The sequence below is a fragment of the Canis aureus genome, chromosome 8, assembly GCF_053574225.1.
Source record: "Canis aureus isolate CA01 chromosome 8, VMU_Caureus_v.1.0, whole genome shotgun sequence".
Lineage (NCBI taxonomy): Eukaryota > Metazoa > Chordata > Mammalia > Carnivora > Canidae > Canis > Canis aureus.
In genome coordinates this window covers 22543371-22562793 of record NC_135618.1, presented here as the reverse complement: position 1 = coordinate 22562793, position 19423 = coordinate 22543371, and the positions used below count along the sequence as shown (strand labels likewise).

Sequence of the window (19423 nt, the reverse complement as noted above, 5' to 3'; positions counted from 1 at the left end):
TCCAATGAATGAAAAACTTCTCTGCATCCAGCTATTTTCTTCAAAGTTCTAAGAGTTCATCTATTGAGTTGCCAGTGAAATCAGACTGCGCTGTGATCCAGTACAGCACAGAGCAGTGAACCTCTACCTACGAGTGCAGATACATGTTTAACTCAGATTCACTGGCAGTTTTAAATGATTTTTTGTTTTAAATTGGATCATAGGGGCCCTGGGATGGCTCAGTCGGTAAAGTACCTTTGGCTCAGGTCGCGATCTCAGGGTCTTGGGATCGAGCCTGCTTCTCCCTCTCTCCTGCTCCCCCTGTTCATGCTTTCTCTCTGATAAAATCTAAAATAAATAGGATCATAAATGGAGAAGTGTTTAAATATATGTGTATTATTTAAAGTATGACTATAAAATGAACTCTCGTTAACCCCTAACCCATCACAGAATGTTAAGGAGCCACCAGAGCACACCTCTCTAATCACATGACTGCCTCTCCCCCTTCTCCAACACACACACACCCTGGTGTAATCTCTGTCTTGAATTCTTTTTTTTTCTTTTAAGGTTTTCTTTTCAAGTATTTTATTTATTTATTAGCAAGCACAAGCAGGGAAAGGGGCAGAGGGACAAGCAGACTCCTAGCTGAGCAAGGAGCCCAAGGGAGGGCTTAATCCCTGGTCCCCAAGATCGTGACCTGGGCTGAAGTCTCGTGCTTTACTGAATGGCCCCTCAGGCACCGCTCTCTTGAATTGTATATTCATCATTTCCTGGCTCTTAAAAAATTTGCTGTCTGTATTATTTAATTTTGACTGTCTCTTTAACCTTTTACAAGTGGCATCCTTGATTCCTTTGTGGCTTGCTTCTTACATTCATCATCTTTTTAAGATTAATCCATGTAAATGTAGCTGCAAACATATTTTTCCTTTTTTTTTTAACTACTATAAAGTATTCCTGCAATAAATTGCCAAGGTGAGTATTCCTAACTGCCTTTTTCAGATAAGCAAATAGACTTCAAAGAGATTAAATGACTTACTATATGTTACAGAGCTAATAAGAAAGGGTGCTAAGACTTGAACCCAGGTATTTTTATTATAAGTTCTGTCATTTCTAAATTATTTTATTTTCATTTTTTAGGCCAGAGGCTATGATAAATAATATATTTTCAGGCTATAGTTTTTCTTACTAGTTGCTAGGATACTGAAGTTCTGGGTTATATTCCAACTCTAAGGTCAGTGTATGTGTGCATTAAACTTTATTCATTTCATTAAAACCATTGCATCTAACATTGCTAAGGTTTTTCTGGGTTGCAGTGAGTTTTGTAGTTTAAACTTTGCTGATAATGAGAGCATAATAGAGCAGTTGATGGAATAAACAATTCTACACCCCCCACCCCCCACCCCTCCACACACGCACACACTCAATTCCAAAAGAATAGCTTGGAAAACGGTGCTGTAATGGAGAACTATTGAGGAATTTAAGCATATATAAACTATGGTTTGCACGAGATCTCCCAGCTTGGTAATCAGGGAGAGTCAGCAATCCAGGTGAGAAATAGGCCCTAAATCAAGCCGCTGACCTAATTCTGATTTATTTTTAGGCACATAATTGACAGGGATTAGTGACCCATTGTGATGTGGAGTTGGTGAAGGCTGAGGGTGGAGTTGGCAGGGTAGAGAGAGTGATGCTTCACCTGGAAGCCAGGGATATAATAGTTCTTTTCAGATAGAAGTGAAAACAAAGGGTTGAAATTAAAAACATTTTACTTGCTCTGTTAGGCAGAATGAGGTCCCATGACTGAGAGTAAAACAAGCAGATTTTGTTTCAGTACTCTCTAAGGAAACCATTTATGATTAAAACTGTTTATAAATGGAATGCATGATCTTGTGATTCAGTGAATTCCTCAAACTGGGAAAGTGTTTAAAGCAGAAACTAGCCTCCTACAAGGATTGTTATTATTAAGGGAGAAAGTTGGGCTAGATGGTCTGTAAAGTCTTCAAGCTCTGATCATAATTCTATGATCTTGAATTTAAAGTGAAGGAGATGTTTCTGGGTGCTGCAAATCCTAAAATCACTGCATTAAGCAATTCTACTATTTTCATTTTGCCACTGTTACCAATGTAAGCAAGGAAACATTTCCTCATTAGAGACATCATTAAAGACCTCTTTAAAGTTCCGGCAGTTGCGGGGGAAGTCAACCCAAAGTTCTATGTAAAAATATCCTCTATAAATATAAATAAAAAATGGAGGTAGTTTTGACAAAAAAAGAATCAGTTACTAGTAGGACTGCATTAATCAAACTTCTGTAGAGAGGTCTTTAGAAGGAAAGAGATCTCAAATAGAAACAAATGGAAAGAATGAAGACCTTTACAAAAAGTGAATATAAATGAATATTGATTGTCACAAAACAATACTAGTAATGTGAAGTTTAAAATTTATGCAGAGGGGCACCTGGCTGGCTTGGTTGGTTAAGTGGCTGCTTTGGCTCAGGTCACATCCCAAGAGCTCCCTCTCGGCAGGGAGTCTGCTTCTCCCTCTGCTCCCCCCGCCCCCATTTGTGTGCTCTCTCTCTCTCTCTCTCTCTCTCTAGTAAAATCTTAAAAAGAAAAAATTCACGTAGCATTAGAATACATGATAGCAATAGTGGAAAAGGTGAAAAATACGGAATTACAAAGTTCTAGTATTATCAAGGAGGGGGTAAATACAATAATTTGTATTAAATGTAACCCAGATATGTGTTGTAATATCAAAAAGAGTAAAAGGAGAACAAAATGAAATAGTTGGGTAATCCAAAAGAAGATAGGATAGAATTAAAAGAGGTAAATGAAACAATGGGTCAAATAGAAAACAAGTAGTAGGATGGTAGATACCAAATCACCTAAGTCAGTGACTACATTAAATGAAAATGGGTCAACTACTTCAAGTAATAAGCTAACGTCCGACTGGGAAAGCGAACAAAGCCCATGTACACCTGATCTACAAGAGGCACATCCGAAGGACAGGTGCACAGAAAGTAAAAGGATGGCAAAAGATAAAACAGGCAACTGCTAATGAAAAAACTGGCATAGCTAGACTAATGTCAGGTGAAACCAACCAAAGTCAGGAAGCATTACTGAAGATGAAGGGTATTCTGAGATGGCAAGTCACTTTACAAAGAAGATTTCACAATTATGATAACATTGTCTCAAATGTATGAGGTAAAACTAGACAAAAGGGAAAAGGACAATCACCAGTCCTTGAGGGTTGCTTTAACATACCTCTGAACAGACGAAAGTAGTAAAAATATGGATCTGTGGCAAACAGTTAACAAATTTGACCTAGCTGATATGAATACCATCAACAATGACAATTCATATTTCACGTGAGCCCGTATTTAAAATTTACCAAAACTGACAATAAGCAGACCATAAAGAAGGCCCCAAAACAGTTCAGAGGATGGAAATAATTCAAAATATGCACTGACTTCAGAGAAATCATGCTAGAAATCAGTAACAGATCACTAGAAAAATCCTCAAATGCCTTCAAATTAAACAGAGCACACTTCTAAACAATCCATGGTTGAAGAAGAAATAGGCATTGGAAAACATTTTAAGGTGACTGATATATTGAAGATGTGCCATATTAGAAATGGGCTGACGCAATGCTCAAAGAGAAATGTACAGCCCTGACTACATTTACTATAGGAGTTGAAAGGTTGAAATCATTTACACTTCATTTCGAGAAGCAAGAAGAGTAAAACAATGTAGGAAGAAGGAAACAATGAAGTTTAGAAATCAGTGAAATAGAAAATGAAGCTAAAGAAAAACAATAAAGCTAAATGCTGGTTCTCTGAAAAGTTTAAGAAAATTGACTTACCCCCAGTAAGACAGCAATAAAAAAAGTAACACCAGGAATGAAAAATATAGTATCATTGGAGACTCTACAAATAGTGAAAAGATGTGATGATAAACACTTAACATCAATTCGAAAATTTGAATAAGGACAAATTCCTCAAAAAATTAAACTGACAAAATAAATGGAAAATCTGAAGAGTTTCTTCTGTGAGTAGAAATTGAATCAATTGCTAAAAGCCCTTCCACAAAGAAAATATAGAACTTTTCAGTAAATTCTTTCAAACAGTTAAGGAAGAAATTACCTCAATTTTATACAAATGCTTCCAGTAAATTAAAAAATAAAATACTGCTAAACTAAGTCCACCCTAACCTTGATACCAAAAACCTGACAAGAACATCACAATATATAGGAAGGGGATTTTCAATATATACAAAAGATAATGCATCACTACAAAGTGAGGTTAATTCTCCATTTATGCAAATATGGTTTGACATTTGAGAAATCAATGTAATTTGCCATGTTAATTTTTATAAAAGGATAAAAATATAGTTATCTCAACAGATGCAAATTGGAAAAAATTTGAGGGATGCATGGGTGACTCGGTTGGTTGAGGGTCCGACTCTTAATTTCAGCTCGGGTCATAATATCAGAGTTGTGAGATCGAGCCCCATGTGGGGCTCCGCACTGGGCTGTAGCCTGCTTAGGATTTTCCCTCTGCTTCCCCCGACCCCGTTCTCTTTTTCTCATGAATCAATCCATCCATCCCTTGAATTTAAACTTAGAAAAATCTTAATATGCAGCACTGGGTTTATAGGCTGATTGTCAGCAACTGCTTTGAGTTCTATTGTAAACCTAGTGCTGTTTGAGGTCTTTTTTTAAATTAACTATCACAATTGATAGATTATCAACGTGGGCTGAGACTGAAGCTGAGTGGGGGTGAGTGGGGACAAGGTTGGGAAATTCTTCTGGATTTTATCTCTGGAATCGTGGGCCTAAATATTTAACTGAATATTTATAATTAGCTTCGTAAAAAACAAAATGGCTCTAGCTATCACCAGAAATTCGGACCCATTCTAGAGTAAAACCCTAAATTATTTAGGATTCTGCAAAGACTTCATGTGATAGAGACAAAAATCTAGCCTGAGGAGTTGTGTGGGTTGTGTTAGTTGCTAATTCTTTTGGTTACTCGTTGAATAAGTCCTTTCTTTCCTCACTACTTCCCTTTGTTTAAGCTAAATTTAATTTCAAAGGGAATTTTTTAAAGCCTATAATCTTTTTTAGGGTTAAGCTATTATCTGAAAAGGCTAAATAATGTGCACAGAGCTGTTCAGGGTTTCCCCAATGTTAGCCATCGAAGTCATCACTGCCCAGATAATACCAGAAGTATGGTATGTAATAATTAAATGTATAGTTTTAAAACATTTCAGACATAACACCTGTTGGCAGTGGGGGTGGAACACTTGGGATGCACTAGAAGATCTGGGGAGGCCTGGCCTGGGAACGAGGAAACTTGGAGACCTGACAGCCATCCTCACATACTGGACTGGGGAGGGATCAAAGTGACCGTGCTCATCTGCTCCTTCAGGGAGAAGTGTGACCAAAGGCTGGGATTCCTAGGCAGCCAGGTTGCTGCTCAGAAATACAAGGAAGCCATTTTACAGTCAGAATAGTTCTAAATGGAACATGGGACCCCATGATTTCTCAGTCACTGAGAACACGTCCAAAGCAAAAACTAGATGACCACCTGCCTCTTCAGCATATTTTGAAGAGGAATCTTTTCTGAGGAAAGATGTCATTTTATTACTTTTTTTAGAGATTTTATTTATGTCATGAGAGACGCACACACAGAGAGAGGCAGAGACCCTGGCAGAGGGAGAAGCAGGCTCCATGCGGGGAGCCCGGTGTCAGACTCAATCCGGGGTCTCCAGGATCACGCCCTGGGCCAAAGGCAGGCGCTAAACCGCTCAGCCACCCAGGGATCCCAGAAGATGTCATTTTAAATCATCTGTAAAGGGATGCCTGGGAGCTCAGTGGTTGATCATCTGCCTTTGGCTCAGGTCATGATCCCGGGGTCCCACATCAGGTTTCCCACAGGGAGTGTGCTTTTCCCTCTGTCTGTGTCTCTGCCTCTCTCTGTGTGTCTCTCATGAATGAATAAGTAAAATGTTTTTTAAAAAATAAATCATCTGTGAAAACCTTTTCTAAGTCTCAGCCTCAGCTCATTAAGGCCTTGAGGTAAGTGGAATCTTCCACCTAGATAGGTTTGGCCCTGCTTGTACTACCAGCAGGGAACCAATAAACCTCATTCCCTAGTCTGGCCTCTCTGATGCCCACCCAGCGTCCTTTGCTGACAGAGCTTGTGTCCTGTGCGCTCAGCTCCCTGCCAGCGATCTTTATTCCCGGTTCCCGTTCTCCCATCTTCCTGGTAACGTGAATGTGATGTTGCTGTTGCTGTCTTCATAGATTTTTGTATATTTTACTTTATTTTTAGAATTTTATAATGTACATCAGGTATCTCTGTAAAAGGTATTCCACTTTTCAAAGGAGTTTCCTCTTGCCCTTGTCTTTTTATTTTCCTCAGAGCAATAAACAGTAATTACTACTCTCATAAGTAAGCTTCTACATTGTATTGGACAGTAATTAAATCTTTATGTCTCAAGGCTTATCATCTCCCCAAAACCCACTTTCCTTTCACTGCAGTTTCACTGCACTGCTTCACAGTAACATTGTACTCTGCCCAAATTCAGAGTCTGAACAAAAGCTAGAGGCCCAAGGATTTGGGGGTACTGATTTAATAGCAGCGTCTACCGGCATAAACCTTTTTTTTAAATTCATAACTGCAATAATAGAAATGAAAGCTACTTTAACGAAAAAGGAACTCAGGAATGAGATCATTAAATATAACTAAACACATTTTAGATATAAATATCATGTACTTCCTGATTAGTACCAGGTACATAGCTATCTACCCTAAACTCTGGTCTCAGAAAAAAGGTCAGAGACCATTACAACCAAGGTGCTTCATGTTATCAGGTCCATTTTTAGAACAGTGAGACCCTTTTGAACAATCACTTGAGTTTTTTTTTTTTTTTAAGATTTTATTTATTTATGAGAGACACAGAGAGAGGCAGAGACACAGGCAGAGGGAGAATCAGGCTCCCTGTGGGGACCCTGATGCAGGACTTGATCCCAGGACCCTGGAATCATGCCCTGAGCCAAAGGCAGACGCTCAACCACTGAGCCACCCAGGTGCCCCTCGCTTGAGTCTCTTACCAGAGATTTTCTGTTGGTCCTTTTGTCGGTCATCCATTTATATCTGCACCCCCATAGTCTACTTTACCTTTGTTTTTATCATGGGATTTTCGAAGAGCTTTTCTAGGCCACATACGACTAACAAAGGGGGAGATCAGAGGCCGCAAGTACCACTCCAGGAATATTTCTTAGATCAAGAGCAGAATTGGAATGACAAAGCAAGAAATGTACACCATCCTCCCATGCTTGAGTTCTTGAACCACACCCAGGTAGAAATGTCCACACTTCTGGAGGGAAGGTGGTTTTTGTCTATTTTAGACAGCTTTAGGTTCCATTGTATACACTTCTTTGTAACTCAATTCAACAATTTACCATGTGCCATCCTCTATGCCAGATAATACAGACAAAACAGAAGTTAAAAAATACTTCCTGTCCTTGTGGAGCTTACAACCTAATACCATCAGAAGCCGGCTGGCCCTCAGGGAGTTCTATTTTTACATTTGGAAAAGCGAAATCTAATTAAATACCATTTCCCTGCCCCCCAGGAATGATAGAGGAATTTTCCTGTATACAAAGTTTGAGAATAGAAGCAAATGTTTATCTTGAAACTAAAATAGTATGACTTGTATTTTTCCAAAAAGCAGATAATTTGAACAATAGCCAGTTTGTTAAATGTATACAAAAGGCATCATAATTACTTAACTACAGCCCAATGGTGTGGACAAATATGGGTTGACAGTCTATTAATCAATTGTTACAAGTATTAGAATGGCCAGTAATACTAATTTATCTAATATGTACTGGCACAGCACGAAAATAACAGACTGGAAATTGTGCCATGAATCAACGCCAACTCACATATGTGTTGTGTAAAGTGAAAATTCTTAAGACCTTCTGGTTCCATAGTTAAGTACATTGGTCTAACTGCTCAAAATGGGTCAAACTAGACTTCTGAAATTTATAGGGTTTTTTTCTCCCCTAAATGTTTTTGGCCGTGGTCTATCTAGCTCATTATGCCCACACATATATATTTTTCTATTTCTTTAAAATGTACCATGTTATTCACTCTTCTTCTCTGTATGATAATTTTTTTTTAGTTGCAGAAATTCATAGATAGGATGGAAATGTCTCCACTGTCAACCGCAGTTTTATACAGTAGTACAGTAGTAGAGCTAAATTCTAATATATATTTGAAAGTAGAACCCTATATGTTAAGTTTGATCTGCTTATTATCTACTGATAGTATCAATAATCACAGAGGCTAGAAAGGATGACAAAAAAACAGCAAATTTCTACTTGCTTTATCCTGGGCATTGCATTAGGCACTTAATTCTGTTTATTTTAGTTCATATAACAACTCTGTGATATGAAAAAGATGGAATTAGCTTCATTAAGCACACAATCCAGCAGGCCAAGATCCGAATCATAATATGCCCCATATCATGCCCCTAGTAAATTGTTCAGTCAACATTTGAACCCCACTGCTTCCTATATCTGTGCTTATTTCACTGTCCTATTATTTGTGCCTTCCAATCATGTATAGTAATTTTTTTTTCTTAGAAAACAGATATTTATTTATCCTTTGTGACCGACAAATCCAAGATCAAGGGTCAGCAGATTTGATGCCTAGTGAGAATCCTCTTCCTGGTTTCCAGTCGGATGTTTTATTGATGTAGTTTCACACGATGGAAAGAGAAATGTCATTTTTTGAGAGCCTGTTATACACCAGATAATTGTGAGCACTTTCCATGGTTAGACCATTTAGGCCACACATCATCCAGAAACAGCTGGGATGTTTTTTGACAGATGCACAGTGACATTGCCTCACCCAGCGCAAAAGTGGTAGAACTGAGCTACACCCAGCGATCAGGCTTCCGACTCTGCACTCTTACCCATTCCACTAGGAGTGTGACCCTTGGAACCTTAGGGATGTGCTTTGGTTGGGGGCTGTCGCCCGACCACAACCAGTCAGTTCCATAGAGTGGTCCACACGTGCGGGGAAGGACCCGGGAAAGCTAACCCAGAGGGCATCGCCCTGGAAGCCCAGGGGAGAGAGGCCCATGGGGTCAGGTGAGGAAGAAGGTCAGAGAAAATGAAGACTGACAGGTGGTGCTGATGGCCTCCTGTCTGCAGACCTCTGCCCAAAGCTGTGGGACAGGGACCCGGCAACAGGGAGGACTGCATGCTGTGCTCAGGGCAGCTCAAGTTCCAAGCCAGGACGGGGCCAGGCACAGGCGTGTTGGATGTTTTCCAGCAGGAGAGGGGAGCCTGAGCAGAGGGCTAGCATTTTCCAGGAACGAGATTTTTTTAGGGGAGACACTGCACAAAGGGACAAGATTTGAAGGAGCTCAGGATTCTAGTTTGAGAGGAAAGAGAAGAAAGGAAGCCCGGGAGTCGACAATCCGTGGGGAGAATGGTGTTCTTTACTGAAAACAGAACCATTCATCCTGGATTGGACAGGATGAACGTTACAGCACGTTTATTGGTTGATCAGATAAGAAGGCATCTAAGGCATTTAATAGGATATGTTCTCACTGTGGGTTGAACGTAACTGAAAATAGCAGGTGGACTGAGTTGGCAAGAGCCTTGGGACTGAGGGCATACCTGCATTTGGTTGGTGTGTAAATTGGTGTAGCTTTTCTGAGGTTCATTTATCAATATCTGCCTATTGAAATCATGACAGCTCTTTGACTCAACAATTTCACTCCTGTGAATTTATCTTATGGAAATACTTGCTGAAATTTTCATAAAAGTAATTTCACAGAAATAGGTTTTTTTAAAAAAAAACTAAATGTGTTTTTTTAAAAAGAACCAAAACAAAAATTAGTGTGTTTTGTAGTTGTTTATATTATTTTATATTCACTCATATTATAACTTTACCATTTCATTCAAAGTGTACTTTTAATCTTTTAATACAGTTTTAGGGATAGGTATTTCTGTTGCATAGGTAACAGTTTATAACTAAAGCACAAAAGAGTATTCACTAATTCCTTAGACTGAGAATAACTTGTTTTTAAAAATTATAAAAAAAAATTATATAGTTTCTCCATTGTTCTGAGAGTGACTCCATCTGTCAACTCGGGGTTTTTTCTTTGTCCAGGGCTACCCAATTTTGATTTTAATATTTAGGGGAAACTTTTTTATTTTCTTCTCTTTTCTTTTCTTTTCTTTTTTCTTTTTTCTTTTTTTTCTTTTCCTTATGACATTATATACTTTTTCTTTTCTTTATGACATTATATACGTGCTTGCAGATCAGGAATTCAAAACATCATTCCTCCCTCAAGATGAAAAATGTCTGAAAAACTCCTGATCAACTTCTTCTCAAATCTAATTAGTCCTGTACTTCTGCCTGTAGATAGAGTACTTCTCGCAAGGCCTTTTTAATGAAAAAAAAATGGCAGAAACCAGAAATGTAAATTAAGACCAGTTTTGCAAGTGTTCTTCTAAAGAATCTGGAATATCACCATTTTGCCCACAGTGAAACCATCTGAGGGAGCGTAAGTAATTTCATTTTATCACAATGTGAACTCAGGCCTGTCTGACTTTTAAGGCTGTCATGGTTCCGCTCTCGCATAATATAGTGTACACTACAATAAATGTTGACTATAATGAATAGCTAAAATAAATTGAGAATTTATTAGGTCAGGAACTATTCTATAGTACTTTGCCTCTACCTCACAACAAGCTTTAGTGAGCTCTCAGTTGATTTATGAGGTTATACACCTCTGAACTCTGTCAAATGTGGCTATTAATTAAATGCCCTTCAAGTTGGGTTTGTAAAAAATTAATTGACATTCATTCCTTTTTTTCAGAAAACAGGGGATCCCTGGGTGGTGAGGATCCCTGGGTGGCTCAGTGGTTTAGTGCCTGCCTTTGTCCCAGGGAGTGGTCCCAAAGACCCGGGATCGAGTCCCACATCGGGCTCCCTGCATGGAGCCTCCTTCTCCCTCTGCCTGTGTCTCTGCCTCTCTCTCTCTCTCTCTCATGAATAAATAAATAAAATCTTAAAAAAAAAGAAAAGAAAACAACAGTTTTCTGGCCTTGGACCAAGATGTTCTGTAAAAAAAAAAAAATCAGTAAACATCTAATCTTGCTCAACTTCAAATTCTTGAATTGCTTTCAGAGCACTGAGAACATTGCAGTCAAAACATGCAATGACATTCTATATGCCTCTTGAGTGACATCATTACATTTTTTGTTTTGAAACTTATAAATACAACATGCTGATTTAAAATCTTTTTAATTCCATTGATTATTTTGCTGCCATAAAATTCTCTCTCTCTTTTTTAAAGATTTTATTTATTTGATAGAAAGACAGCTACATAGAGAGTGAGAGAGAGCATGAGTGAGGAGGAGAGGAAGAAGCAGACTCACCACTGAGCAATCTTTTAATCTATTTTAATCTGCTCTCTTTTAATCCATTTTCAATACAGTACAGCTGTCAAATTGATAAGTATAATCAGCAAGAAGCAGTTTTACATTCTAGAGTATAACTAAGTGCATATTTATATAAATAATGTTTCTGACTACAGTGGTTTAGAAACAAATCCCCAATATAAATTATGTACTTGTAAAAAGAGATGACAGGATTTTTTTTTAACAATTGTTCCCTGTTGAACATAAGCTTCTATCCTCCAAATGACAGTTGACAGCTTCACTTTCAAATATTTTCTGTAATAGCTAGCAACTGTATTTATATATTTTTATACCAGAATTATAATACTTACCAATGTCAGTCATCTAGATTGAATAAAGAAGATGGACCTAAGTCTGTTTCTGAATCATGTGGTTTAGTTATTATCATTAGTTGGATTTTAAATATGTTAGTAGTTTGTCTTTTGGCACTTGGTCTTTGACATATGTAAATTTTAAATTTCCAATCAAATTCATTGCTCACAACTTAAATATTTTACATAATGCTGAAAAAAGTTCAGAACTGGATTACAGATTAAAAAAACCAAACTCCACATATGACAAAGCAAAAATATTGGGAGAGGAATGAACTCCTAATATTTTCAAGCCATCAAATCTTATTCTGAATAGTGTGACTTCTTTGAACCTCACAATTCAAAGACCAGATTAACTGTATTTTTTTTTATTGTCAAGGGACAAAAGCTGTCAACAACTGAAATATGGGCATAAAAACAAATACAATACAGTGTTAAGCTTGTTCACAATTATATAAAACATTTAGAACTTTTTATATCAATTGTATATAGTATATATAATTATCTATCTTCATATGTGAACAGCACACAAATTGTTAACTAGTACAGAGATCGGATTAATTTAAGCTTGCTTCTGAATAGTTGAGAAAGTCATGTTAGTTAGATATGATATATGGTTTACGCAGGGCAGCAAGCTATGGCCCACAGACCACATCTGGTCTGCCACCTGCTTTTGTAAATATAACTTTATTAGAACACAGTCATGCCATTCAGTTACATAGTGTCTGTGGCTGCAATGTCAGAGTTGAGTAGTTAGGACAGAGACCCCATTGCCTAAAATATTTCCTATCTGTCCCTTTACAGAAAACAGTTTGCTGACCCCTGAATGTGATGAATGAGTCAGACCGTGAGTTGAGTATTTCAGTTGCTATTCCTGAAAGTGTCGTTTTTACCTTCAGGTATTGTCTCTTCTGGCTTTTGACTAATGTGTCTATAAGATAACCAAGACAGCCTAAATGTCCACATTCGTCCTTTCATATCATATTTATCTGTAGTAAATATTTTTATGACCTTGTTATAGCCATACACATGTATATTAATTATATATAGATATATAACTTTTGCAACCTATTCCAAGGAGTTGCAGCTCCTCTGAAATCATGGTCTCTTAGGTTTTTTCAAGTCCATGAGCCATATAGTTGGTTTTCATCATTTCAAATCACCCTTCCTTTGGCTGTGAGATGAAATGAATTTCATATTACAGTTCTAAATGGCATTAAGAACTAAAGGGAGATGAATAGCCCACCCTCTGCTCTGGAGTTTTTATTTTAGTCCTCACTGTGTGAAAAATATGTCATATTACTTAAATCTAAATAGAAAAATCACAGTAGCTAATGTGTACTGAGCCTCCATTATGTGCTCTATACATTCTCTCATTTTATCCATATATGCATAAGAAATGGGTTGGTGTGCTAGCCCTGTTTTACAAAAGAGGAAACTAAGGCTTAGTTAAGACACTTGCCCAAGATCACACAACCAATAATTGACATGTCAGGACTCACACATAGAATTGTCAGATTACAAAGCTGGGGCTCTTAATCTCACTATTAAATAATAGGTGTGAGTATTTTTGTTCTTTCATATACCTTCAAGTCTTTTAACCTGTTAATACAACCACGCCAGAGAATATAATGGAATTACCCAGTAAATTGACAACTTTGCTTCCTCTCACTGGCAAAAGTAAATGGGAGAATCATTCCTTGCCGTCATTCCTTCCTTCTTGCCTGGTCTCCCTGTCCATTCCCAACTCTATAATCTGAGACAACTAGGGAAGTCCTGACTTTGGGGTCCCTAGCATCCCCTCCTATTTGTGATCTTCAGCCTGTTGACACTTGCCAGCTTCTGAAGGCCAATGAACAAGAAGAGATGCTGCTTTTTCCATTGTGCGGCTCACTAGCTGGAAGGCAACTTCTTACAAGTGGGCAGGGAGATCTGTGTGATGGAAGAGGCCCTAGGGCTGAGCATAAAGGCCGCTGACTACCAGCAGTCCTCGTGGCTAGTGGACCACACAGGGGCGTGAAAGCCAGTACCTGCATGGTTGGGGAGTTTGAGGTAAGCTGACTTCAGGACTTGAAGACTCTATTACAAGTGGGAGGGGCTTTAAAGAGATTCCTTATAGTGCACATTTGGATAATGAAAATTTTAAAAAAAAAGAAAAGAAAAGAAAAAGAAAATTTAGAGATACCAAGATGGATAAAGAGTGTTTCCTGTAATGAATTTTCAATCTAGAGACCTCAAAGGCAGACAGAATAAGACCCTCTCTTCCTTAGCTCATCCACTTGAAAAATGGTACTATGGCTTCCTTACACCCGGCCGGTAGACTGCCTCTTAGGTTTGTGAACACTGGAGTTTATTTCAGGAAGGTTTAGATGGGCCTGTAATATAAAATCCATTCACATAATTGTATTTGGGGATAGAGTGGGGTGGCAACCTAAATGTCTGCATCGTACTTAATGGACAAACACCGCCAAAGGTATCCCGATATAAACATAATGAGAATACCTGTCACTATTACTATTTACCATGGAACATTGTACTAGAAATATTGGCTAATACAATTAAGCAAGAGAAAGAGGTAAAAAATACAGCAAGGATGAGATAAAACGATCACTATTTGTAGATGAAAGATGACTGTAAATCTAAAACTTCAAAGAGAATCACCAACAAAGTACAAAGAATAAGTGAATCCAGTAAGACGATCAAGTATAGGGAAAGGACCCTAAGTTAACGAGTAGCACCTAACTGTCTTGAAATAGTGTCACTGACCCACCTACTGATAATTGTCTCTGGTAAGGGGTAGCCACACAGTGGATTGTTTTGTTTAGATTTGCTGATTTGAAAACAAAAGGTTTATCCTCCCAACTCTGAAAATTCTCTTCAAATCCAGGTCCTCAACTCACCCAACAGAATCTTCCTGAACCAATACAGAGAATAAGGTAAGCTAATTAAACATTTTTCCTAAGCAGCTGAATAAAAAAACAAAACAAAACAACCTGAATGGAACTTTTGGCATGTTTATCATCTGACAGCCACCTCTGTTCCTAACCTTGGAATAGTGGTGGTCCCACCGGAGACTTGTCCACTTATGTGAATTGGGTCTTTTGAGCATTTTCGAAGAAACTTTCCAGGCAAAGTTGTGTAGCTATTTCAGTAATTATTGTGCATATGTCTCCTGTAATAATACTTAAAATCAGATGACGCTGACCCAGTTAGAGCTAAGGATTAAAGAAATCTGCTTAGAATTGAATTGAGTCCACTAGAGCAACTGCCAAGAGAAATGCATTCCGCATGATGCCCTTCAGAGAACCTCTCGCTAGCCAGGCTGCAAGGCTTTGATTTCTCTTCACTTGCTATACGACTGCCTGGATTTCATTTAAACATGGATGTAATATGTGTTTATCCATGTTCACAGCATATTTGTTTTAGTCTTTTGTTTTTTCCTGGACAACATACTTATTCTTGTGTAGAACTCAGTTATTTGTAGCTCTACCTTACAATAAAAATTAAAGGCCACAAAAATTATGTTTTAAAATTTTATTTATTCACAAGAGACACACAGAGAGAGGCAGAGACACGGGCAGAGGGAGAAGCAGGCTCCCTGTGGGGAACCTGATGTGGAACTCGATCCCAAGACCCCGGGATCACGACCTGAACCAAAGGCAGATCTCAACCACTGAGCCACCCAGGTGTCCCTTAATACAAATTGTACATACTCTAGAAACTTCCTTTGTGTGATTTTTTTTATTTTAAATATTTTATTTATTTATTCATGAGAGACAGAGAGTGAGGCAGAGACATAGGGAGAGGCAGAAGCAGGCTCCCTGTGGGGAGCCTGATGTGGGATTTGATCCTAGGACCCCAAGATCATGACCTAAGCCGAAGTCAGATCCATTGAGCCACCAGGCATCCCTGTGTGATTTTTATATAATTTCCAATAGATAAGAACTTTGAACAAGTTAAAGCATTGCCTTTTAAACTAGAACCAGTGTTTTATTATAAGCTTTTAATTTGAAGTTCCAAAAAAACCAACAGCAGGGTCTGTTGCTCTTCCCATCAACCAGATGCAATAGAATCTGCCCAGAAATATGTCTGTACTTTCCCTAACTCTGCCAATTTTGCATTTATCCTTCCATCTACGCATTTGTTTCTCTGTTGGATTTGATGGTATCTGTCCACTATTATGTTTTGTCTATAACATGTTCTTAATACATGTCCCCTGCCAGATATATTTATATCAGTATCATCTATTGTAGATTAAAAATTCTCCAAAGGTAGAATTTTTAGCACCATTGTCTTGAGCCCTGGCTCTGCATTAAATGCACCCGGGGCGCTCTGTGCATTCAAACGTGGATGTTGCCCTGAAGGTTCCGATTCAATAGATGTGGGGTGGGCCCATTCTGCAATATTCTGAAAAGGCTTTACCAGTAATTCTTTTTTGTTGTTGTTGTTGTTGTTGTTGTTGTTGTTGTTTGTTTGTTTTTAATTTATTTTTTATTGGTGTTCAATTTACCAACATACAGAATAACCCCCAGTGCCCGTCACCCATTCACCCCCACCCCCCACCCTCCTCCCCTTCCACCACCCCTAGTTCGTTTCCCAGAGTTAGCAGTCTCTACGTTCTGTCTCCCTTTCTGATATTTCCCACACATTTCTTCTCCCTTCCCTTCTATTCCCTTTCACTATTATTTATATTCCCCAAATGAATGAGAACATATGTTTGTCCTTCTCCGATTGACTTACTTCACTCAGCGTAATACCCTCCAGTTCCATCCACATTGAAGCAAATGGTGGGTATTTGTCGTTTCTAATGGCTGAGTAATATTCCATTGTATACATAAACCACATCTTCTTTATCCACTCATCTTTCGATGGGCACCGAGGCTCCTTCCACAGTTTGGCTATTGTGGACATTGCTGCTAGAAACATCGGGGTGCAGGTGTCCCGGCGTTTCATTGCATCTGTATCTTTGGGGTAAATCCCCAGCAGTGCAATTGCTGGGTCGTAGGGCAGGTCTATTTTTAACTCTTTGAGGAACCTCCACACAGTCTTCCAGAGTGGCTGCACCAGTTCACATTCCCACCAACAGTGTAAGAGGGTTCCCTTTTCTCCGCATCCTCTCCAACACTTGTGGTTTCCTGCCTTGTTAATTTTCCCCATTCTCACTGGTGTGAGGTGGTATCTCATTGTGGTTTTGATTTGTATTTCCCTGATGGCCCAGTGATGCAGAGCATTTTCTCATGTGCATGTTGGCCATGTCTATGTCTTCCTCTGTGAGATTTCTTCCATGTCTTTTGCCCATTTCATGATTGGATTGTTTGTTTCTTTGGTGTTGAGTTTAATAAGTTCTTTATAGATCTTGGAAACTAGCCCTTTATCTGATATGTCATTTGCAAATATCTTCTCCCATTCTGTAGGTTGTCTTTACCAGTAATTCTGATGCACCGTTGAGAGGCCCTCTTTTTAATATATCTAATTCTACCCTAAGTAGCCAGCATACAGGCCTGGCACATAGGCAGCTCTCGAAAACTGGTTCTGTAATTGGCAAACCGGTTTGAGATGGAGCCTCACTTGAGGGGTCATTGGCAGTCCCTGCTCAAGTCCAGCACTTCAAAGGAAATAGAATGCTGACAAAGCCACAGCTGCACTTGCTTCACCTGTGTCACCTGAGCCCACCAGATTATTGATTTAACCCGGAGAGGCACAACCTCTTTTGTAATTAAAAAATTTTTGTGGAGTGCCTGGCTGGGTCTGTCTATGGAGCATGTGACTCTTGATCTCAGGGTTGTGAGTTTGAGTCCTGCGTTGGGTGTAAAGATTACTTTAAAAAATCTTAAAAAAATTTTAGGGGGTGTAGTTCAGTCGGTTAAGCGACTGCCTTCATCTCAGGTCATGATCCCAGGATCCTGGGATTGAGCCCACCTTGTGCTCCCCACTCAGTGGGGAGTCTGTTTCTCCCTCTCCCTCTGCTGCTCCCCCTGCTTGTGTTCTCTCTCTCTGTCAAATAAATAAATAAAATCTTAAAAAAAAAATTTTTTTTTAACTAAAAGATTCTGGCTGCCAACAATCTAAGATTACAGAAAGAATAGGCCTCTGTTGCCATAAAACAATCTTTATATTTATGGAATTCTTTTCCTTGACTTAAAATGGATAAATAACCATCCATTCCAATAAGAAGTTCACATATAAGATTCCAGATTTGAGTTATATGATTCAGTAAATTAAACTTCCCAGGGATTGGGGCACCTGGATGGCACCATTGCTTAAGTGTCTGACTCTTGATTTTGGCTCAGGTTGTGATCTCAGGGTCATGAGATGAGAGGCCTGTCTGGCTCTGTGCTCAGTTGGCTTCAGAGTGTCTCTCCCTCTGCCCCTCCCCCCAACTCATATGGTCATTCTCTCTCTCTCTCTCTCTCTCTCTCTCTCTCTCTCTCTTTCACTCTCCTTCTCTCTCTCAAATAAATTATCTTTTTAAAAAGTCCCCAAAGATTTACTGGTGATGTAATGAAAGTCGGTGTTATATTTTCTTGGTATAAATCAGTCCCACCCTTGGTGGCTCCTACAAGGGCAATTCGTTTGTAGCAATCCTAGAGCTATGAGAATTACCTGGATTTAGACGACAGGGCCCAAGGGCCAACCCTGGTGTCCCAGTGGAAGAATGGGCTATCTTTCTGATCTCCCTAGTGCTTCACAAATGCTAAGTGCATCAGAATTACCTTGGAAGCTTGTTAAACCCACAGACTTCTAGACCTTTCTGTGAAATTTTCATCCGGTGGCTCAGCCACAAAGCCTGGGAATCTGCATGCTTCACAGCCACTCCACATTGATTCCGATGCAGGGGATGTGACACCTACAGGAAGATCATGCTGGGGGTTGTGCTTTGTTTTTGTGTTTTTTGTTTTTTTTTTTTCACTTCCAGTATCTGAAGGAAACTTCTGGAAGGGCTTAACCTAGGCTAGCATGGGAGATTTCCCATGCTAGGCATGTATTAAACTGTTTTTCTAACCTGTTTTCTAACAAGTGTATCTATACACCAAAAAACCAGTGTATTTATACACCAAAAAACAAACAAACAAACAAAAAAACAAAACAAAAAAACAGTGTATTTATACACCAAAAAAACCTCATGTACCCATTGGAGACATTTATTCCTGGTTGAAATTCAGTCTCAGAGCCAATGTTTTCAAACCCAATGAATTAAACTGTCTTACCAAAGCTCTTGGGAGTGTTTTCATGAGCTCTACCCTTTAATCTGAATGAAAATAAAATATAGACTCCATAAAAACAACTTCAAATAGAACTCATAATCTAATCAAGACAGAATACTGCAAATTTTTTTTTTTTTCAAAATCATTTGACCACATACCAGTTCTCTGTAGTGGCAGCAAGTTGGTAAACCATGTTGCAAAACTGCTCAATGAACGGTGGTTCAGGCTGTGAGGTCTTTGCGGGAGAAGAGGAGAGAGATGGACCTTTGCGTTGGCTTCTGTATCACTGAGATCCTCCCTCCTCTGGGCTGAGGTACTGTGTCAAGGCCTTGACGTTAAGTCCCTTCCCCTATCTGCTCTTTTCCTGCCGTTTACTTCTCTCCCTCACTCTTCCATCTTGGTTTCCCTTACCTTTTCTTGGAGGTG

The 19423-nt window shown here is 38.9% G+C and overlaps 1 pseudogene; it reads right to left on the bottom strand.

The window, feature by feature from the left end:
• Window positions 1-4995: 4995 nt before the first annotated feature.
• LOC144319147 (UPF0729 protein C18orf32 homolog pseudogene) lies at window positions 4996-7301 on the bottom strand (annotated as a pseudogene).
• Between the last annotated feature and the right edge of the window lie 12122 nt (window positions 7302-19423).